The following is a 22852-nucleotide window of genomic DNA, read 5'->3' on the forward strand; positions in this document are numbered from 1 at the left end:
GAGACCACAGAAGCTTAGGTGTGGAGACTCAGGACTTTGGGGCCTTGGGCCCACATCCCCAGAGTCAGAGACCTTCTTTCCGGGGTCCCAGCACCTTGGTGTTGGAGGCACAAGTACAGAGTGCTGAGCTGGCTGTCTCCCATGCGCCAATGCCTTGGGCAGCCTGGCTTCCTCCCTCCTGAGTCTGCCCGGCAGGTGGTTTCCCGCAGGGTCCTCCCCAGTTTGGGCAGGTGTGCCTGCCTCCACCTCCCCCACCCAGCTGCAGCTGCTGGCCCATCTGAATACAACAGGCCCCACGCACCCACCTGCCCCCCAAAGCCCCTTGAGCAAGCGGGAGTGCCTCACCCACAGGTAAATGGGCTGTCTCATCCCCATGGGTGAAGGTTGAGGGCTCATGAAGCGGGGAGAATCCCTCCTTCCCTATTAGAAGAGGGGAAATGAGCAGACCCTAAAAGCAGATGCTTGTGCCATGTTTATTTGGCTTTATGTTCATACACGTATCCAGCAATTATTCACGAAGAGCCTACTATGTGCTGAGTGCTAGTCTAGGTGCTGGGAATATTTGAGTTACCAAACAGAAACCCTGCACTCCTGGAACTTATATTCTAGTGGAGGAAGCAGAAAGTACACAACATATATACTGAGAGTTACCATACGGAGGAAAGGTGAGTGAGGGAGAGAAACTCTAGAGCTTGTAAGCGGACTGGGGACGCCTCTGTGATTCAACAGAACATTTGAGTGTAAGCTTGGAGGAGCTGTGAGAGTCACGTTGGTGTCCTGGTGTGCACCGAGCAGTGAGGCCAGCCCGTGCAAAGGTCCTGTGGCAGGTGGGTGCAGGAAGAACAGGGGCCAGGAGACTTGAGCCAAGTGATGGGGGCGGGAGCAGAAGGCGTCACAGTCAGAGGGACCATGCGGGTAGACTCTGGCTGTTCCTGCACGGGCAGTGGGGAGCCATGGCAGGGTTTTGGAGGGCTGCCGTGATCCCACGGTGCTTCTAGAAGGATCGAGCTGGGGCAAGGCTGGTGGCAGGGAGCATGCTGAGGAGGAGTCAGGGGCGCCTGTGGTGGTCTAGAGGAGAGGTGGCTCAGGTGGTGACGGTAGGTGACAGGCTGCAGATTTAGCATCTGCTTGAAGTTAGATCCAGTAAACAGGATTTGCTGATGGTTTGAATGTGGCATGTGTGAGAAAGAGAAGAGTCAGGGACACACCAAACGTTTGGCCTGGGCCACTCGGATGATGAGCCGGAGGAGGGACCCAGGCAGGCAGACCTGCTGGCCTGTGGTTGCAACACCAGGTGCCTGATCCAGAGCGGGGAGTGTAGGGAGGGTTCCAGGACTGGGCCATCACTGCGGGTGGCGAGAGGGAGGGGTCAGGGGAGGCCCAGGCTTGTGAGATGGGCCGGCTGTCCCTTCGTCCAGGAGGTCAGGACAGGCAGATGGGGATCTCAGGACTGACATGGTGAGGGTAAGGGCTGTGGGACATGCCTGCAGAGGTACCCTTGGGACAGACATTTGGGACTTGGCAATGAGGACAAGACCTGAGGAGAAAAGTATAGAAGTCACCGGCTCTGGCTGGTGTTTGAGGTTCTGAGGTTGGGGACATCTTGGGGGAAATCTGGGGGAGAGGAGCCAGGGATGACGGGGTAGAGCTGGGTCTGGAGGGGCTGCTGGATTCGCAGCCCAAGCCGTGGGAGGGGGTCCTTGGAGGAGCACAAGGCCTGCTGCCAGGGAGGGATTTGGGCGATGTGGAATCACAGGTGCCCTCTATGAGTGTGAGAAGGCCTGGGGCACAGCAGGGGGTCCCGTGGATGGAGAGGGACTGGGGAAGAAGTGTGAGTGCTGGACCCATTGGCCTCTGTTCAGGAGCAGAAGGCAGAACAGGGTGGAACCGAGGCCAGGACGGAGGCTGTAGGGTGGCCGGAGGAGGGAGGCAAGGGCCGAAACGTTTCTCTAAGCTGCATTGCTCAGGATGCTGTGGCCCTGGGCTGGTCACTAAGCCGTCAGGCTGACCTTTCCTCAGGGTCATAGTGGACCCAACCCTCCTGAGTTGCTGAGAGCTGGATACATCAGGAAACACAGGACCCCAGAGGGACCCAGGGACACCCAGCCGCTTCTCCTGGTCGGAGCTGTCATCCCTGGGCCACAGGCAGTGTCTCCACTGGCCCTGAGAACAGAGGGATGGGGGACAGGTGCCCACCTGCCCAGCCCCAACCTTGCACCTACAGTTCCTCAGGCCAGAGACAAATGCCTCGCAGCTGCTTTCTTTCCTTTTTCTTTTCTTTCTCTTTTCTGCCTTCTCTCCCTCCTCTATTCCTTTCATTTCTTCCCCCCTCCTTCCTTCCTCCCCATCTTCCCTTCCTTTCCCTTCCCTTTTGGTTGAGCTTAAAGCCAGTGAAAGAGCTCAGACTGGGGGTTGGGGGCATGGAGATAAAGGAAGGAGGTGGGGAGGGGAGAGGAGGGGAGGGGAGGGGAGAAAAGAACCTTATTCCTCAGCAGAGCTGAGCATCAGTAAGCCTCTGATATCACACAGTGAGTTGGAGGGACACAGGCCCTGGTCCCCACACCCCACCCACCCCAGGAACTGTGGGTGGCTTTCCACACCCCCCCATGGCACCTCGAAGTGGCATCTGCAGCATCAGGCTGGAGGTGGCTTCACTAGGGCTTAGGGCTTCAATACATGAATTTTCGGGGACTCAATTCTACCCATAGGGGTCATCACTGAGTATTTGTGAGTGTTGGGGGTACACGCTGGGGTGGGATAGGATGATTCCAATCAACTCAGATGCCTGGGACACTGCTGAGGGGCCACCCCTGCAGCTGGCCTTTCCCGAGCCCTCAGGAGGGACTGAGCTTGCTCCTCTGTCCCCAACGTGACCCTGAGCAGCCCTGCTGGGGTGCTGCGGGGGGTGGGATCCAGGCCTGGAGTCAGGGCATGAGCACAGGGGCCATGATTCCTTTGAGCCCCTGTTCCTGGCACATAAGGGGTGCACCCTAGCATGAGTGCCAGCTGTGCCAGGCATCACTTAGCAGCGGCCACCAGGAGCAATTCTTCGTGCAGTGTCATGGGGAAGCCCCAGGACGTGGAGATCAGGGTTCCCTCAGCTTCAGTTGGGCTGGCTCTGAGCCTGTCTCACCTCTTCATCCCCCGTGAGCTGAGATACATCTGGCGCTGGCCCTCCTGTCACAGAGGACCTCAGAGAAGCCATGTCACCTTTGCTGACAAGTACTTCTCTCAGCTATAGAAGCGGGTCCCAGAAGGACCTGGTGTGCTCAGTTGTGGGGGCCAGAAGCCCTAGATGAAGGTGTGGGCAGGGTTGATTCCTTCTGAGGCTGTGAAAGTGGCTGCATTTTCCTTGTAACTCCCTGGAAGGAGGTTACCGGGTAGCTGAGGGGAAGGGTGCTTAGTTAGGCCCAGGCGACTGAGAGGAGGTCACCCATCCTGGTGTCCCCTGCCTGGGGGAGCTGACTTCTGCCTTCGTGCCTTGCCCTGTGTGGATCGTACGAGTGCCTACTAGTTAAAAGTCAGAACACCCGGCTAAGTCCCTGGCATGTGGTAAACCCTCTATATAGTGTCCATTTTACAGATGGGAACACTGAGGCTTAGGGGGGTTCAGAGCCAGGGTCGACCTGAATTCAGACTTCTGATTGAGCCCGTATGTGCATGTGGATCATTTCAGATCCACAACTTAGATTTGGATTTTATTCCAGTTCTGGAAGGGTTCTGTTTTGCAGGGAGTGATAAACACACAACTCACAAATAAGTCCATCCATTCGTTGGGAATTTGGACCTCCAAACCTGGCTGCCAGAGCACGGAGTCCTCCAGGCTCAGGCTTGGGGCAGGACCCTGAGGAGGCTGCTGCTCCTGGAAGATGGAGCGTAGCATTTTGAAAGTGCAATTATGAAACGAGCTATGACACAGGGTGGAATAGGGTCTGTGCCTCCCAGGACGCTGGACGGAGGGGAGCGCTCTGCAGGTGTGTTTCAGGTTGTTGAGAGGGAAAGCCCTGCGGACACAGCAGAGCCGATTCTCCTCCCTCCGCCCCCCACGTGACCTCCAGGCGCAGGCTGCTGCGTTCCCTTCCCATCTGTGCCTGCTCGGTTTTGCCACGCGTGCCGCTGTGCCACCAGCTGTGAATGTGTGAGGGGCTGGCGCTGGGGGCCGGCGGAGGCTTGCTCTGTGCCAGGTTCGGTGTTAAGTCTAGGAAACGTGCCGCTGTAGATGGGCGGGAGTCCACTGTGAGAAGAGCCAGCACTGTGGCTGCGTCCGTTCTGAGGCACACTCATGTTTTGTGCCCCTCACTGTCCTGCTGCTCCAGGCCCTGTCTCCGGCAAGTCAGCAGGGTGTGGTGCCCGGAGGTGAAACTGCAGTGCAGCGCAAGGGGCATCTGCCGTGTGACCCAGCGTGGCCAAGTCCTGCTCAGAGCCCTGCGCCAGCCAGGCAGAGAGAAATGCCAGGCTCTAAGCTCCTGTAGTCCAAGGAAGGGTTTTGCCTGCCTGTCTTCCTCCCTTCCTTCCCTTCCCTCCCTCCCTCCTTCATTCCTTCTCTTCCCTGTCCCTCCTCTCCTTCCCTCCCTCTCCCCTTTCCTTCCTCTTTCCACATCTCCTTTCCTCTCTGTCCCCTCACTCCCTCCCTGTCTCCCTCCTTCCTCCCTCTCTTCCTTCCTCTGTCACTTTCTTCCTCTATCCTTTCCTTCTTTCCTTCCTCCATCCCTGCCTTCCTCCCTTCCTTCCTTTCTCTCTCCTCCCTTCTTTCTCTACCCCTTCCTCTCTTTTCCCTCTCTCCCTCCCCCTCCCTCTCTCTCTTTCCCTCTCTTCCCTCCCTCCCTCCCTCCCTTCCTTTGGTCTTTCTCTGTCTCCCTCCCTCCCTCCCTCTCTTCCTCCCTCCATCACTTCCTTCCTCTATCCTTTCCTTCTTTCCTTTCTCCATCCCTGCCTTCCTCCCTTCCTTCCTTTCTCTCCACTCCTTACCTTTCTCCCTTCCTCTCCTCTCCCTTCTTCCTCTCTCCCTTCCTCTCCTTCCCTTCCCTCCTCCTCCCCTCCCCTCCCTCCCTCCCTTCTTTCCTTCCCTCTCTCCCTCTCTCCCTTCCTTTCTCTCCCTTCCCTCCTCCCTCCCCCCTCCTTTCTCCCCCTTCTTCCTTCCTTCCTTCCCTTCTTCCCTCCCTCCTTCCCTTCCTTTCTCTCCCCTCCTCTCCCCTCCCTCCCTCCCTTCCCTCCTTCCCTCCCTCCCTCCCTCCCTTCCTTCCTTCCCTCCCTCCCTTCCTTTCTCTCCCTTCCTTCCTCCCTCCCCCGCTCCTTTCTCCCCCCTTCTTCCTTCCTTCCCTTCTTCCCTCCCTCCTTCCCTTCCTTTCTCTCCCTTCCCTCCTCCCTCCCTCCCTTCTCCCCCTTCTTCCTTCCTTCCTTCCTTCCCTTCTTCCCTCTCTCCTTCCCTTCCTTTCTCTCCCCTCCCCTCCCTCCCTCCCTCCCTCCCCTCCCTCCCTCCCTCCCTTCCCTCCCTCCCTCCTTTCTCCCCCTTCTTCCTTCCTTCCTTCCTTCCTTCCCTTCTTCCCTTCTTCCCTCCCTCCTTCCCTTCCTTTCTCTCCCCTCCCTCCCCTTCCCTCCCTCCCAGCACCTTCGCAATAGCCCAGGATGGAGTTCGCCGTCTGACCGGGGGACACAGGCTTGCTTTTCTCCCACCCATGGGTGAACTTGGGGAACTTGCCATGTGACGCTGTGTCTGTCCCCCTGCCTGACAGGGCCTCTGTGACCCAGCCCTGGGTTGAGGATGCACCTGGCACTCAGGAGATGCTGGGGGCTGCTACGCGTTTGTTCCTGGATTCTCGTGGGGTGGGTTTTGCTCTGTGCAAGATTCTCTGGAGCCCCCCACATCCTCCTCTTCCATGTTGACCCTGCAGGGCAGCAGCTTCTCAGAAGACAGAGTCTGTGCTGTCTTCAGCTGCCTTTGGCCTGGAAAATTGCTCCAGTGTTCCAGGAATCCAGCGGCCATCTCCCCTGGCAGCTCCGCTAGCCAGACATTCCTCCATACCCAGGGTCCCCTCAGAGCACCCCCTCCCTTCCAGAGCTTCATGAGGAATGCACCTGGGGCCAGCAGGAGGGTAGGAGCTGCAGAGACATCTGGAAATGCTTGATCCTTGAAATTAGTTAAACAAATAACGTTTGCTCTCCTGCTTACCCTCCAACATCCTGAACGATGGGGACCCTGGGACACGTGGGGCTGTGCGTTTTCCTGTGTCTGGTCAGGGTTTCTCCAGAAAGGAGGGTCCCAGGATGGATGTGGGCAAGGCCCCCAATGCCTTCAGGACCAGGCTCTGCAGACTGTGTGTGGCCTCAGGCCCTTGGCCCCCAGGGCCTCAGCCTCAGTGTCCTCATCTGTGTCTGGGGTACTTGCTGGGAGGGTCTTTAAGGACCCCCATCTGAGACTCCTGAGCTCTGCCTGGTGGTGCTGGGCTCTCTGGAGTGACACAGTGTGTGCCCCTCCAGGCTGTGGGAGGAGTTAAAGGAGCCAGGGAAATGATTGGTGGCTGCTGGGCTGGAAGGGCAGCTGCAGCCCCCACGCCCACTCCTCAACCCTTTCTTGAGCCCCCAGCCACCCAGAAGTTGTCAGCCATCACGAGTGAGTCTCAGGTGAGGCCCCGTCATCTTTTTGTCTGGGTAACTGTGGCCCACATGCCAAGGCCCCCATTATAGGTGAGCCCCCCCCCACCTCACCTTGCCCCGCAGGACTCAGCACGGCTGTAGGTGCTGTGTGTAAGGATGCATCCATGTCTGTTTCTCTCACACATGTTCCCCGTGTCCAGGGCTCTGCTGCCCTGAGCTCCAGCACCTGGATGAGGCCTGCCACATGGGCAGTGTCCATCCACAGCAGATGGAATGAATCTGAGTGAATGAGGGAGTGAGTGGGTAAATGAGAGAGTGAATGAAGAAATGAATGAGTGAATGTGGGAATTAGTGAGTTGAGTGAGTGACTGAGTGAAGAAATGAGGAATGAGTGAATGAGTGAATGGATAGGAGAGTGAGTGAGTGAACGCATGAGTGACTGAGTCAAGGAGTGAATGAGTGAGTGAGTGAATGAATGAATGAAGTGGCCTGGGGTGTGGGCCTAGGTCTTCAGCAGCAGCAGCAGTGGGGCCTGGTCTCTGAGAGGCCCTGCCATACCCAGCTGGGAGCCCTGAGGCCAAGCCACTACCCTCCCTGGGCCTGAGTCACTACCACCCCAAGAGTGCACAGAGGTGACGTGGGGACCAGCCTTCTACACGCCCGACATGGCCCCACTGGGACATGCAGGTGCTGTGTGCACACAGGGCAGGGAAAGCCTGTGTGGCATGTTGTCTGCCCATGGGCACAGGTGGGGTTGAGACCCTCCACTGCCACCATAGGGAGTTTGGGCTTTGCTGCTGGAGCAGTGGGAGCTACAGAAGTGTTCAGAGTGGGAGCTTGCTGGGCTGGTTTTGTGAGTCCCGGACCCTTCTGGCTGCAGGACTGCAGAGGAGGGAGGGCCAGACTGAGACAGGGAGCCCAGAGAGGATGCTGAAGGCTCCGTCCAGGTGGAGCGGAGGCCATGGAGGTGGGAGGCAGCAGGGCGTGCCTTGGGCTGTGAGTTGCCTGTGCTTGGGTCCCTGGCCTGTCAGCCCTGAGTACCGCACTGGCCAGCAATGCTGGCGCTGGTGGTGTGGGCATCTGGGAGGGGTGTGAGGGAGGTGGGGAGAGCCACCAGCTGCCTCCTGCCCCATGGGCTAGCCTTGCAGCCTGCACCCCGCTAAGAAGCTGTGTGCTTTGCGAGTTCTGACAAACATGTAAGGCCGCAGGGGGCCCTGGTGCCCCCATCCCTGCTGCCCAGGTGGATGAAGGTGCCCTGTTCTCACTCTCAAGGCTTCGACCATTCCAGGCCTGGGAGGTAGGGTGGAGGTCGCAACAGAGAGGAACAGCCCTATGTCCTGTAGAGGTCTAGGAGGTGTGGCAGGGAGGGTGGTGTGGGGGACCGGACCTTTCCTTCCTTTATTTGGAGAGAAGAGCCTCACTCAGGTACAGTGGGAATAACACTGGCTTTGAGGTCAGGAGGCCCCACTACCAAATTGCTGTGTGACCTCCCACAGCTGCCTCAGCCTCTCTGAACCTCACATTCCTCTGCCTGGTAGAAGTCCAGTGGAAGGAGATGCCTGCAAGTCCCCGCCAGCTCTAACAGTGTACACCGTCCTTCTCAAACCTGTGCCTCCGCTCCTGCCTGACTACAGGGTGCAGTACGGGTGCCCCTCGGTGGCCCCTCACCCTCAAAGGCCTGCCTTTCCTCCCCACTCCTGGCTCTGTCCCCCAGGGCCTCAGCCCAGATGCAGCCACACCCCCACCCCCCCTCCCATTTTCCCCCTACCCTACACATGGCAGGCAGCAGCTTCCTCCTCCCAGGACACAGTGAGATCACCTGACATGCTTTTCCAAGCGCGCATTTGGCCAAGGCAGTAAGAGCCCTTCATAGTGTGACCCAGCCCCATCCAGTGCCTTCTCTCTGCAGCTGCTGGCTCCTCCGGCTCTGCCCGGTGACCCCCAACACCACGAATTTCCTTCCATGTACACACCTGACACCACTCTTCACTCCCGCTCTGCCTTCCATGTGGAAGGCTCTTCTTTTTTTTTTTTTGAGATGGAGTCTTGCTCTTTGCCTGGGCTGGAGTGCAATGGCGCGATCTTGGCTCACTGCAAACTCTGCCCCCCAGGTTCAAGCAGTTCTCCTGCCTCAGCGTCCTGAGTAGCCACCACACCTGGCTGATTTTTGTATTTTGTAGCAGAGGCGGGATTTCACCACATGGGACCGGCTGGTCTCTGACTCCTGACGTTGTGATTCACTCACCTCAGCCTCCCAAAGTGCTGGGATTACAGGCGTGAGCCACTGTGCCTGGCCTGGAAGGTTCTTCTGTTCCCCCTCCCCTCTGCTGGCCAGTCTGTGGTGCCTTCCCACTTTCCGTCCAAACTAACATCACCCCCAGGTGCATGCAGTTTTCCACTTGGATCCCCGAGGGCACAGGCAGTGTCCCGGCCTCTCTCTAGCCCCATGACCAGCAACTGGCTTACCTCTCTGTGCCTCCATTTCTGCCTCTGTAAAATCTGTCAGTAACAGGACTGGGCTCGTAGGATTGCCGGAAGGATGAGGTGAGCCGCACCTGGCAGCGCATATGGACGTGTTGGGTTCGGGCTCCGTGCTGGGGTTGGGAATGAATGAATGAATGGAATTATGCAAATGAGGCACTTCCCTTCTGCAGAGGGAAATCACAGCCACCAAAGAGCTGGTCTGTGTTTCACATTTGGGACCAGCTGCCCATCGGCCTTGACATGCATTTTTTTCTGTTTCCCACCCATAAGCTTGCAGGGCAGGAGGGGAGGACCTCTTCTTGAGGCCAGAAACTTAAAATGGCCTGGGTACTGCTGTCCCTCTCCACCTGAGGACAACCGCAGTGTTTAGAGCTCGGGGGAAGAAGGTGGCTTCTGTGACCAGCAGCTCAGCTCGGGGGATGCTTGGGGAAGAAGCTGGCTTCTGTGACCAGCAGCTCGGGGGATGCTTGGGGAAGAAGGTGGCTTCTGTGACCAGCAGCTTGGGGGATGCTTGGGGAAGAAGCTGGCTTCTGTGACCAGCAACTCAGCTCTGGGGATGCTTGGGGAAGAAGCTGGCTTCTGTGACCAGCAACTCAGCTCTGGGGATGCTTGGGGAAGAAGCTGGCTTCTGTGACTAGCAGCTCTGGGGATGCTTGGGGAAGAAGCTGGCTTCTGTGACCAGCAGCTCGGGGATGCTTGGGGAAGAAGTTGGCCTCTGTGACCAGCAGCTCATCTCCGAGGATGCTTGGGGAAGAAGTTGGCTTCTGTGACCAGCAGCTCAGCTTGGGGGATGCTTGGGGAAGAAGCTGGCTTCTGTGACCAGCAGCTCTTTCCTGGCCTGGGAGAGAGGGTGGTGCAGGAAGGGGCTGTCAAGAGCAGCATGGGTACTTTTGCTGTGGGCCTAGAGGAGATGGGGACAGAAGAGGCCTGCTGTGCAGCAGCTGAGACAGAGCTCCCTGGGCGCTGCTGCTTGTCCCCCTGTGGCAGGGCTGAGGGGTGAGTGGGTCATCTCTCGATGATCTGGATGGAGGGAAGGATGCGGGCTTTGGGTGTGCAGAACTCCGCCCCACCCTGCCCTGCCGTGTAGGAGTAGTTGGCCCTGGGCAAGGCTTCACTGCTCCGGGCTCCGTTTCACCCCTAGTTGGGTGCACACAGCCGCCTCCAGGGTTGTGTCGAGGGGTGAGAGAGGAGGTCAAGGTGAAGGCCGAGCCCGGCACTGGGCATGGTGCAGGCGGAGACCAGGGGTGAGAGAGGAGGTCAAGGTGAAGGCCGAGCCCGGCACTGGGCATGGTGCAGGCGGAGACCAGGGGTGAGAGAGGAGGTCAAGGTGAAGGCCGAGCCCGGCACTGGGCATGGTGCAGGCGGAGACCAGGGGTGAGAGAGGAGGTCAAGGTGAAGGCCGAGCCCGGCACTGGGCATGGTGCAGGCGGAGACCAGGGGTGAGAGAGGAGGTCAAGGTGAAGGCCGAGCCCGGCGCTGGGCATGGTGCAGGCGGAGACCTTTCCGTCCTCCCTGCTGTTGACATTCCACCCTCCTCAGGCGCAGCACCCTGGAGGTGTCAACAATGGGTGTTGATTTACTGACGGAGTGAGCAGCACACAGCGGTTTCCAGGCAGAGTCCCTGCCACCTGTTAGCTCTTCCCGAAGGCTGTTCTGTCCTCCCAGCCTGTCATCTCACATAGATGGCGTCAGTGTTGGCTGAGGTGACTATTCCTGAAAGGACACACAGCCGGGCCCAGAGGCAGAGGCTGGGGCCACAGATGGGGAGACACAGCAGTGCCCGGCCCCCGAGTGACTTTCGGCCAGGGAGCCATGTGCCCTAGGGAATGCTGCGGCAAGCTGACAGATGTGAGCTCAGCCAGAGGGCCTGGTCACGCCAGGGACTTGCCAGGGGCATTTTCCTTTTGCGTGTTTGCCTGAGCTGCTCCACTTCATGGCCTCTGGGGAAGAAGCCAGAAAGGGAAACTGGAAGGTCCTGAGGGGTTCAGTGTTTTGAGTGGACGCAGCTGCCTGCTGGGCCTGTGGAGAGGACAGGAGAGCTGCAGGGCAGGGGCGTCCACACCGCTAGCCCGAGAGGCCGTGGGGCAGGGGCGTCCACACCGCTAGCCCGAGAGGCCGTGGGGCAGGGGCGTCCACACCGCTAGCCCGAGAGGCCGTGGGGCAGGGGCGTCCACACCGCTAGCCTGAGAGGCCGTGGGGCAGGGGCGTCCACACCGCTAGCCCGAGAGGCCGTGGGGCAGGGGCGTCCACACCGCTAGCCCGAGAGGCCGTGGGGCAGGGGCGTCCACACCGCTAGCCCGAGAGGCCGTGGGGCAGGGGCGTCCACACCGCTAGCCTGAGAGGCCGTGGGGCAGGGGCGTCCACACCGCTAGCCCGAGAGGCCATGAGGCAGGGGCATCTGGCCTGCAGCTTCCAGGATGTCTTGGTTACCCCAAAACAAAACCACCCACTGACCTGGTTGAGTGGGTGCCCAGTTCCCCTCAGGGCACCGTGGGTGACACTTCTGAGAAAAGTTTGAGGGAGGGAAGGGTCTTTCAGGAAGAGAGAAGATCTGGGCAGCACCCACTGATGGCCCCCAGAAGTCACTGCTGAGTCTTCTTGTGGGTCGGGGGAAGGCAGGGCTGGCAGGGAAGTGTCACGTCAGAGGCTGGCACAGGCTGTAGATTGGGGGCAGGGTGATGGCACTCACTGCTGTAGGTACCAGGGAGCCATTGAGAGTTGTTGAGCAGGGGAGGGTCGTGCGTCAGCGGAGCAGGGCTGGGTGCAGGCCTGGTCTTGTGTGTTAGTGCTAGTAGTTTTCCAGCTGTGCTCCCCTGAGCCCTTTGGTGGCCCCTGAGCTAAGGAGGATGTGGGGAAGCCAAGCGGAATTCCCCCACGGTCCCCATTCTGCAAACCAAGCAGTCTTCTTATGCATCACACTTCCGGGTTAGACTTCAGTTTGGACAAAACTTCCTGCTGCTTGAAACTTGTTAAACACCTTTGCATGATGAGACTGATGTGGGATGATTTCGCTTTCATTTATTCACTCATCAAACCTGACCTGAGTGTCCTTTCTCTAGGGCCAAAGCTGGACAGAAGACTTGGGTGACTGAGACTGGGTCCTGGCCAGGAGGAGCCCACTGTCCTGTGAGACAGCCTGGGGCTCAGGCCACCCCAAGGGGATCCCAGGCACCATAGAGGGAGCAGTGGTGGTGTCCCCAGAGGTTGGGGGAGGCTTCTTGGAGGAGGCAATGCTTAATGAAGGCCTAAGGAATGAGCAGAAGGTGGCCTTTGGGTCCGGGAGGAAAGCGCGTAGCTGGCTGAGGGACCACGTGTGCAAAGGCTCCCATGCTGCCTGGCTGCATGGAGGGGTGGGAGAGAAGCCTGCTGGGGTCCTGTGGTACGTGGCAAAGGCCACACCTTCCCCTTATGCTGCTCCCCTGTTAGTTGACGCAGCACGCTCGCAGATGAAGGGCTCAGTGAAGACGACACAGCTTTGGACTCACCCGGCTACACAGGGCTCAGATCCAAGCCCTCCCTCCCCACTGTGGGCCCCTGGCAAGTCTCTCCACCCTTCTCCAAGTCTCTGTTTCCTCAGCTATAGAAGAGGGGGATCCTATGCCCCCTCAGGATTGCTGTGGAGAAGGCATCTCTCCAAACCCCAGGCACATAGCAGGACTTGTACTAGGGAGACATGAGGTGGAGGTGGGGGGCAGCCACAGAAAGGCAGTGGTATTGAGGCTGCGAGCTTGAGCCCCTGCCTGGCTCAGTTTCCTCATCTGTAAAATGGGCTGCACCATTTCAGTTCCTGTCTCCCAGGTGGATGTGAGAGTTGAATAAGGTGACACCTGTGACGGGCCTGGCTGGGAGGTTAGCGAGGCCTACGATGTGATGCTGCTGTGAGGCCTGGCCCCAGGAAGTGAGGCTCCCAGAGCTGGGATTTCCCCAGGCATCCGTCTTGGCCTGGCCTGGAGTGTCCAGGTCACTGGTCTCTCTGGCCTCAGAGGTCCCAGGAGGACTTTGCTGCATGTCCTCAAGTGTCCCATCTCTGGACAAGCTTCTCCAGGGCCAGCCCGGCTGCTATCACCCTCTGGGACGTCACCTGCTTGGGCTCAGGAGCCTTGGGGGTCCTGTGAAGCCAACCTGGTAACATGGAAGGTGTTCGCCATGGCTGTCCACTTTGGGGAGAAGTACCTGGGTGGATGGCCTCTGCCCCTGGCAGGGAGGGAGAGAGGCAAGGAGTAGCTGGGAGCGTTGGCAGAGCAGGTGGTGTGGGGGACCATGTCCTTCATGTCACCCAGGGCCACCCCTGCAGAGCCCAGTGGCCCTGAGCATCCAGCCTGGCAGGCAAGGGGCATTTAGTGTGGCTGAGTACTGCGGGACCTGGCGCTCCTGCACCTTGTCATGTGCCCCAGCAGCCCCCACTCCCCAACATGGTGCCCAGTGCTGTTTGAGGGTCTGAGCCAGCCAATGGGGTGAGAGTGCCCCCCAACCCCCTGGTGGCAGCAAGTAGAATCCTGGGTGGACCCAAGGGAAATGAGGCAGTGGTACCTTGAGGGCCACGGTGCCCTAAGCCCCAGAGGACGTGGTCCCCTGTGCTGGCATCTTCCTGTCCTGGCCCACCTGGGCACCAACCAGCAACCCCAGTCAGGGGCCAGCGCAGCCTCCAGGGCCCCCTGCACACTTCTAAGGCCATGCATTGGGGTGCCAGACTCCCCAGCTTCAGAGCAGCCCTGTGGTCAAAAAGCAGCCTGGAGCCGCAGCCTCGGGGTATTCCAGCGTACCCCCCCATGGCTTTCCCAAGCCCACCCGGTGCCCTTGTGTCCAGGACCGCTCCGAGGCCCTCTGGCGGGTCAGACCCACGTGCGTTTCTGTGGCTGGAGCGAACCCCGTGTCTGTGGGAACATTCCGGGTCTGTCAGAATGACGTGCCGAGAGCTATGTAATCAAGATTTGGCGAGATTAGCTTCTTGTAAGTGGGATTTGGAGGGAAAGGGGATGTGACTTGGCTGGATATTCAGATCCGGGAGTAACTCGCCGTGCTCCCTAATCCTGGGTGTCCCATGGGGTCACTTTTCAGCTCGATGTCGCATTTTCACATCTGCGGCCGTGACCTCGCAGTCGCCTTCCTGGAGCCTGCACGGCGCATTCGCTACACACGGCCAGGCTCGCAGCCTGAATGTTTCACGGGAGCACGCTTGACACAGGCGCCTCGTTCCCTCAAGGATTTCATTTCTCCCCTCTCTTTCCATCATCCTCATGCTGCTCCCCGCCACCTGCCGCCCGGGGAGTGTCAGAAGTGCCCAGGCTGCAGGCAGACCTGAAGCTTTCTGGAAGCTTTTTCAAGATGCCCTGCCACAAATGTCAGAGGACATTAGAGAAAAGGCCATGTCGGGACGGAGGACCTGGTGATTCAGTCGACAACGCGGTCTCTCCCCAGACTAAATTCTTCATCATCCCCTTGTCCTTAATAAAATAATGACTGCCTTCGCTCTTTGCCTCTGCCGTAACGGGACTGCCTTCCATCTCTGAACGTGAAAGACACTGTGGGGATGGCTGCAGCCCTGGAGTTGGAGCCCTTCCTTCCTCCCGCTGCCTCCACCTTTCTCCCCCACGTCCCGCCTCACCTGCCGGGGGATGGCCTAGCATCCAGCCTGACCTCTGGGCTGGCAGCCTGGCCGCACCAAGGCCTCCTCGGCACGGTGGCTGCACACTCCGTGTGATCAGCAGCCCCAGATGTGTCGAACACGCACGGCAACATGTGTGCGTGGACTTAGGCACAGCTGTGCGGGATTTTCATACACTTGACAAAATCACGTCCCAGACAGAACATTTAGAAGGACAAGATGAGAAATGGAGGGGAGCTCTAGCATTTTCTCACACTCCGAGGAGCATAGCCGTAGCCCCACTGCCGGAGTGACCGAGGAAGCCCAGCGGGGTGCTCTCTCCCTGGCCCTTCCGTGCTCGGCTGCCGTCCTTGGGGTACAGCCAAGAGGCTTGGGCAGGGGCTTCTGGGTGCCTCACCTCTGACCCCTGCTTGGCTCTCCACCCCCTGCTGCCCAAAATGTGGCCTGGGAACCTACACGTCGAGCCCCGCCCACACCTGCCCACCTGTCACCTGCATATTAACTAGACCCCAGGAGCTTCCAGGCACACCTGGGAGGTGCCGCCCTGTGGGCTTCGGTGTCTCTGCTGTCCCATGGCTACAGCTGGAGTCTGAAAGTCACCGCATCAGGCTCACCTGTCCCTGTGGCCAAAGTTCTAAGGAATTAATGGAACTCTCAAGAGAAGCCACAGTCCAAGTGAGTGTCGGGGAGAGGACACTGGGGACCACCCAGAGTGCCTCGGAGCCTGGCCTGTGTGCTCCGCTCTGCCCTGGGCTCTGAGGCTCAGAGGCCAGCTGGCATTTATCTAGGCTGTGCTGGGCAGCAGCTCTCCTGCCCCATGCCTCACATGGGGGCAGGTGGATGGGGAGGCTTTGGAGACAGCCTTGGACTTTAATCCCAGATCCCTCCCCATGAGCAGGAGATGTGAGCAAATCATGTACATTCATGAGCCTCCGCTTGTTCATCCATAGAACGAGGCAAAGGGTAGCATGAGAATCTAAAGACAGGCTTTGGGAGGCTGAGAGCGGGACTGAGAACATTGGCCTTTGTTTTAAGCTTCTGATGGGCCCAGCAGTAGGTCAGGGGTCCCTGATAAAAACAGGCAGTCCATCAGTGTACTCCAGAGACGTTGGCTCTCAGCCTGGATTCCTCCCCTCCTGGTACACCTGGAGGCCACACACTCCAAGCATGGCTGGTGCTGTCACCTGTTTCCAGAGTGCCCTCTGCTGTCAGAGTGACGTGTTCCAGGGATGGAGCCTCTTGCTTGTCCTGGTGACCTCAGCCCCTGGCTCTGGGTCTGGCACCCAGGGGGAGTTAAGTGAATACAGCGGGATCCCAGCATCTGCACGTGGAAGAAGCTGGTACACGCTTGTGGAGTGAATGGATAACAGTACACGTTGTGTGCACTCACTATCTGTGGTCACAGTGCCCTCAGTAGAGGGCGTGCTCACAACCTGCTCTTAACATTTCACAGTCAGTTCCAAAAACAAAGAAATGAACCACTCTGGGCAATTCTCACTCCCGTGTGCCAGGCTCGCCAATGTGGGGGCTCAGGGGAGCCTGTTTGTGACCGCTGGCCACTCCACCTCCCCAGTCTCTGCTGCTGTATCTCAGCTCTCAGTGTGACCACAGCCCCTCCGCTTTGGTTTTCTTATCATCCTCATTGTACAGATGAGGAAACTGAGTCACTGACTGTCTAGAGCCCAGGGATCAAGGGGCAGTGGGCCAGGGAGCCTGGCCCCGAAGCCCGCTCCTGACCACGATGCTCGGAAGCCTGTCTGAGTGAATGACTGCGGGACTAAGGGAGGAGTGGTGGACTTGCTCCATATTATCTCATTTGTTACATAGCTTGTTACTAAAAAGAAAATGGGGCCGGGCGCAGCGGCTCACACCTGTAATCCCAGTACTTTGGGAGGCCAAGGCAGACAGATCATGAGGTCAGGAGTTCAAGACCAGCCTGACCAACATGACGAAACCCCGTCTCTACTAAAAATACAAAAATTAGGTGGGCGTGGTGGCACCTGCCTGTAATCCCAGCTACTCAGGAGGCTGAGGCGGGAGAATCGCTTGAACCCAGGAGGCAGAGGTTGCAGTGAGCCAAGATGATGCCATAGAGTGAGATTCTGTCTCGAAGAAAAAGGAAAGAAAATGCGGCTGTGGTGTCAGAGCCAGTTTAGAAAGTGGACACGGTCCAGCTGTGTGACCTTGGGGACAGGAAGTGAATGGCTGTTCGGCTTCCCTGAAGTGTCACTCGTGTATTCTGAAAAGAGGGTTTACAAAGGAGACGCCAGTGCGCAGTAGGCGCTTAGTGAGCATTTCCTTCCCAGAGTGGAGGTGTGAGTTTTATTGGTTGAAAATCCCTGGGGGTGGAGGTCGGGGTGGGGAAGCTCTCGGCTCCAGGGCCTCGGGGAACAGGCCTATCCTTGGAAAAGGCTGTATCCTTCTCCACGTCTCTGTTAAAACAATCAGCGCTGGAGGCTGGCAAAGCAATTTGTTGCTTAACTTTAGTGGAAAAATAACATCAGTGATTTGTGCTCGCTGAATTTGGAAGCGGTGGGGAGGAAAGCTGGGCGGGCTGGGGAGACAGCGGTGCCCCTCTCCTCCACCGCTGCCTCCAGAGCGCCGCGCAGTGCATGCTAACGGCCCTGATTAGTGTTTCAGCAGGAGCCCCGCGCCGCCTGCATACTGATGCACGCGGGGCTGGCATGGAATTGGCTTCCCAGTTGTCACACTGGGAACCAAGATGCAGTAGCGGAGACAGGAGGGGCGGGGGCGTGCTGGGCCCCCACGCTGGCGAGTCTGGGGCGTGGATCGAGAACTGGCAAGGGCGGCTCATTTCTTTATTTGGTTTTTGGAACTGACTGTGAACCAAAGTGTTAATGAACTCATTCACCCAGGAAGCATGCATGGAGCTTCTACCCTGGGCTGGCAGTGAGCCAGATGCCGCTGTGAGAGGAGCACACCTGTCACCCTGGAGCTTTCCATCATATAGGAGCAGGCAGCTTCACCATCAGGCCATGTCACCTGGGTGACAGGTGCTGCGATTCAACCACCCATGAGTGAGCCCCTAACTCTAGCTGGAGAAGCCAGAGAAGGCTCCCTGGGGGTGGAACAGGTGGGATCTTTTGTGACGGGCATGGAGGGATGCATAGAAGTTCACCAAGGGAAAAAGAAGGCACTCTAAGAGAGGCTGCAGCCTGAGCTCCAGATGCGGAGGGAGGGGCTGTGGTCTGCTCAGGGAGATGGGAGCTGTAGCCTGTGGAGAGCTGGTGGGAGTGGATGGTTGGTGGATGCAGCGCCTGGAATGCTGTGCTAACTAGCTTGGGCTGGGCCCCAGTGGGAAGGGAGCTGGGAGGGGTTTGCGGCAGAGAAGGGCTATGTGTTTAGGTTTGTAGTCTAGGAAGGTGTGTGTTGCGTCAAGAATGGATTCTTTTAGGAGGAGAGTTTGTACCCATTGAAAGGTAGGACTGGGGGCCGCTGCACTTTTGGGGATCCCTAAAAACAGTGTCCTGTGACCATTCCCATTGGGACCAATGACCAAAAGAGAAAGTTCACCCCAAATTTCCTCCCTGGTCCAGACTTTCTGCACTTCGGCACTCTGGATGTACTCGTGCGTGCTGGGCACCGGGACAGTACCCAGCACAGGGAAGGGGCCTGAGAAACGCCGCTGGGGAAGGGGAGAGATGGGCAGTGCCACTTTCCTTCTCCAAGCCGCTGTCTCCCGCGGCAGTCCCGCCAGCACAGCTCGGCCTCCACTGCGGCTCCTCGCTACAGGCTGAGGCCATGTGGTGGCCTGACCTTTGCCCCAAGCCTTGGGGGTTCCACCCAGGTTATGCCACCTCTCTAGAAAATGAGGATGACAAAGCACCCCCTTGCTGGGCTTTTATGGTGGTAAAGTGAGGACAGTATTAGCTTCTTGTGAGGCAAATGATACTCATGGCTGCTGGAGGCAAGAAGGGCCGGGGAGCTCCACTGGGATGAGCGGATGCAGGAGGGCCAGGCAGCCCCAAGCAGGGGCCTCCACTCCGTGGCAGTGTTCTGCATTTAGCCCTCAGGCACTGCCAGGGCCTGAATATTTGATCTCAGGGGTTGCCATTTGTCTTGGCACCGTGAGGACTATTTTGTCCTTTTAAATTTAGCAGAACGGTGCATATCTGGCGAGTTTCTTTACATGTAAAATGTGTGGTATTCAGGCTTCATCCCAGCTGCTGTGGGAGCTGGAGGGGAGGGGAGGGTGAGTGGGCTTCTCCCGGTGGCGGGAGGTGACAGGCTTCCCTGTGTGAGGTGCCAGGGTGGGCACAGGCGCTGTGAGAAGCCAGGAGCTGCAGCCATCTCCTTCCTGCTGGTTTTGGTGTTCATAGTAGCATGTCTCCCTTCTCCACAGGCTGGTGCTGGATGCATGCACTTTCCTTTTAAGTTTGTTTTTTCTCCCTTATAAAGATACGTAGATATTATAAAACATGTAGACAATAATGAAAAGAAAAAAATTCATGCATAGTCCTACTCACCAGGGACAATACAGCTTCCCCCCTTGTAATAGTTACACATGTACAAGAGGTTAGTATGTGATTTCCGCCAAGATGGTGACTAGAACACAGCCCAGACCAAGACGTGGCTTGTTAGCAGCTGCCATTTTTTGGTGCAGGGGAAAGGGCTTAGGTGAATAAACCATGATGACCCTGGGAGGTGGGTTCTCTGATCATTCTCACCTAGCAGATGAGGAAACGGAGATGCAGAGGCCAAAGAACTATGCAAGGTAGAAGGGCGGGGGCAGGGTGGGGACCTGGGGCTCCAGCTTGATAGAAATTTTTTGTTAATTGCCCCAAATGTCACCGTTCAAAGACTATCGCTATCCACATGGTGGGTATTCATCTCTCTAAATGTTTTCCACACAAAGGGATACAAATGGGCAAGATGCTCGGAGTGGCTTCTGCTGGAACAAACACCCACTAACCAAAAGGTGCTTCCTGCTCTTGTCTCAGTCTGTTGAGATCCTCAGGGCAGGTGGGGGTGGGAGTGTGTCTGGTTCACACCCCTGCAGTCACTCAGGGGCCCAGGCTCCTGCCTTCTTGTGACTCTGCCCTCCTCCAGATCCAGGGGGAAGAAAGAGGCTGGTGGGATTCCACAGGGGAGGGTGTTATGGCTGGTCCACCGTGGCACCCAGGACTCTGCTCACATCCCACTGGCCAGAGCTCAGTCACGTGGCCATGCCCCGCTTAGAGAACGCTGGGAAATGTGGTCTTGGTGCGGGGGTGGGGAGTGCCTGGAGACTGCATCCTCTGTAACACAGGCACACACCCACTGGCTTCAAGTCCACACCCAGCTCTCTCTCTGGCTGTGGTGGAAATTCGGGTCCTGTATGAGGTGGCCACTTTGGCTCAGGCAGTAGCTGGTGAGGACTGAGCCCAGGGAGCAGGGCATACAGGTGGGAGGCAGAACCGTAGATGGCCTGCTACACATGGGGTGTGGGAGAGGGCAAGTTCAGACAGACTCCCAGCTCTCTGGCCTGGGCAATTCCCTGAGAAGTAGTCCCAGAATTGGGCCAGGGGTGCTGGGAGGCAGAGGCCCTCAGGAGGTCCCAGAACTCGCTGGACACTGTCACTTGACCTCTATTTACCATGTGCTTAGGAAAGGACCTAAACACCCGGGGCAGGCACCCTGCTGCCTTTCTCTTTGGAGATGGGTGGGGCTTGTGTGTGGGTGTGGCTCGGTGGCTCCATGGGGCCTGCTTCTGAGGCCTCCTGGATCTTGAAGGAGCCAGGGCTCCGGTTCCCTCAGCCCTGGGCTCCAGTCCCAGCTCTGGCCTCTGGGAGAGATGCCACCCAGCTCTTGGTCTCAGCTGCCACTGTCACAGAATAAGAGGCTGCACCCCAAAATACTCTTTAGCCCTGGCTGCCATGGCTCCTGGAGCCAGTCCCTGCACAAGTCTTCCTCTGCAGTTTCCTGGGTGCCTTTCTACCCCTCAGGAGTCTGTTCTGCTGCTGGGGCCTGGGAGGCTCAAGCCCCTTGGCCCCTTTATCACAGGAGTTAGCTGCCGGTGTGGGTTTGAGTGGGCTCCTGCCCAGGGGCTAGTGCTGCCCTCCTGGCTTCAGAAGCAAGATCTGTGTCTTTCTGCCCCACAGAGCCACACTGAGGCATGAGGATGGCAGCAGGTTCTCACTCAGTGCCCCCAGCTCCCACGCCTGCATCTGTCTCAACGGTCCCCTGCAAGGCACAGTTGTTCTCTGTCCCCACATCACTCTGCCACCCTCTTCTGAGCATGCGCTGGTTCTCCTTGTTCCCCCTAAGAACTGATCTCAAGGCTTCTGTGTGAATAGCCCCAGGTCTCAGTGGGACTCCACCATCCTCCTTTCAGGTACAGAGCTACCACTATTAACATCACCATGGGTGGCAACCTTGGTAGTGACTGAGTCCTGCAGCACCCAAAGCCTTGTAAGCATGGCTGTAACCAAGCTGGTCCCATTCCCCTCATCCCACGCCTCAGTCCTCACAGCACCCATGGGATCAGCTCAGGGCCTGGAATACGGCAGTTGTTTCAGAAGGGTGCACTGACAGAAGATGTGTGCATAACATGGAGAGTGGGGATTACTCGCTGCCTGTGGAAGAGCCAAGAAGCCTCACAGTTCTGGATGCACTGGGGGCCCTTGCAAAAGGTTTGTCGAATGCGTTAATACACAGAGCGAATGAATGAACGAAAGCTCTGTGCTTTCACAGTGCAAGAGCAAGGCTTGCATTTCCGCTCGCCCAGCTTCACCTTCGTCAGCTGAAATGCACTCTCTGGTCCCAGCTGCTTGTCTTGGACCCTAACTATGTCTTCGTCTGTCAGCCCTTATTGTCAGCATCACGTGGGAGAGATTAGGTTTTTGAAAGGCGAGGATGTTCTCTGACATTCAGGGGCTTAGGTCTGGAGATTGCATTTGATCTCCCCCTTCCTATCCAAAACACCATATCTGTTGTCGGGCAGCTCTGTGTTTCACTCCCTACTCCACATCTGGTGGCTGTGTGACCTTGGACAAGTCACTTAACCTCTCTGAACTGCAATGTGCTCATCTGTAAAATAGGAAAAGTAAACAGCACTACTCTGAAGAGTTGTTCTGAGGGTAGAAATGAGGAACTCTCCTGAAGTGCTCAACACAGAGCTTGACAAGGGGAAGACATGATGATGAGTGTTGTGAGGCTGGCGGTGCCAATGGTGGTGCCAGTGGTGGTGGGAGAGATGGTGATGATAATGGTGGTGGTGGTGATGCTGTTGGTGGTGATGGTGATGGAGGTGATGTGATGGTGGCGATGGCAATGATGGTGGTGGTGGTGATGCTGTTGGTGGTGATGGTGATGGAGGTGATGTGATGGTGGCGATGGCAATGATGGTGGTGGTGGTGATGGTGGTCATGGTGGTGGTGGTGGTGCTGGTGATGGTGATGGTGGTGATGATGGTGATGGAGGTGATGTGATGGTGGTGGTAATGGTCATGGTGATGGTGGTGATGATGCTGTGGATGCTGATGGTGATGGTGATGGTGATGGAGGTGATGTGATGGTGGTGGTAATGGTCATGGTGATGGTGGTGATGATGCTGTGGATGCTGATGGTGATGGTGATGGAGGTGATGTGATGGTGGCGATGGCAATGATGGTGGTGGTGGTGATGCTGTTGGTGGTGATGGTGATGGAGGTGATGTGATGGTGGCGATGGCGATGATGGTGGTGGTGGTGGTGATGATGGTCATGGTGGTGGTGGTGGTGCTGGTGATGGTGATGGTGAAGTGATGATGCTGTGGATGCTGATAGTGATGGTGATGGAGGTGATGTGATGGTGGTGGTAATGGTCATGGTGATGGTGGTGATGATGCTGTGGATGCTGATGGTGATGGTGATGGAGGTGATGGTGATGGTGGTGGTAATGGTCATGGTGATGGTGGTGATGATGCTGTGGATGCTGATAGTGATGGTGATGGAGGTGATGGTGATTGTGGTGATGGTGATGATGATGGCAATGGTGATGGTGGTGGTGATGATGATGGTGATGATATTAATGGTGGTGATGGTGATGGTAACAATCATGTACCTCATAGCAAGGGACTGGATAATAGAATGCAGAGACAGTGCTCACAAAAGTTCTTTCTCCCAGAAATTCAGTGCTTTGAGAATGCATTGGTTGCTTTCGTGCAAACCCTAATTCTAAGCTGTGGTTA

At 57.5% G+C, this 22852-nt stretch overlaps 1 protein-coding gene and 1 long non-coding RNA gene across 12 annotated transcripts in view; both read left to right on the forward strand.

The window, feature by feature from the left end:
- Window positions 1–22852, forward strand: part of SORCS2 (sortilin related VPS10 domain containing receptor 2) — a 575162-nt gene that overhangs the window by 257150 nt on the left and 295160 nt on the right. The gene's annotated exons all lie outside the window — the stretch shown is intronic.
- LOC144581973 (uncharacterized) lies at window positions 39–19443 on the forward strand. Of its 2 annotated transcripts, XR_013533544.1 has the most exons (4): window positions 39–351; window positions 506–665; window positions 13886–14028; window positions 14137–19443. It is a non-coding gene; the product is annotated as an uncharacterized LOC144581973 (long non-coding RNA). The 2 variants fall into 2 exon arrangements; XR_013533543.1 differs by lacking the exon at window positions 506–665.

This window comes from Callithrix jacchus, chromosome 3 (genome assembly GCF_049354715.1).
Source record: "Callithrix jacchus isolate 240 chromosome 3, calJac240_pri, whole genome shotgun sequence".
NCBI lineage: Eukaryota > Metazoa > Chordata > Mammalia > Primates > Cebidae > Callithrix > Callithrix jacchus.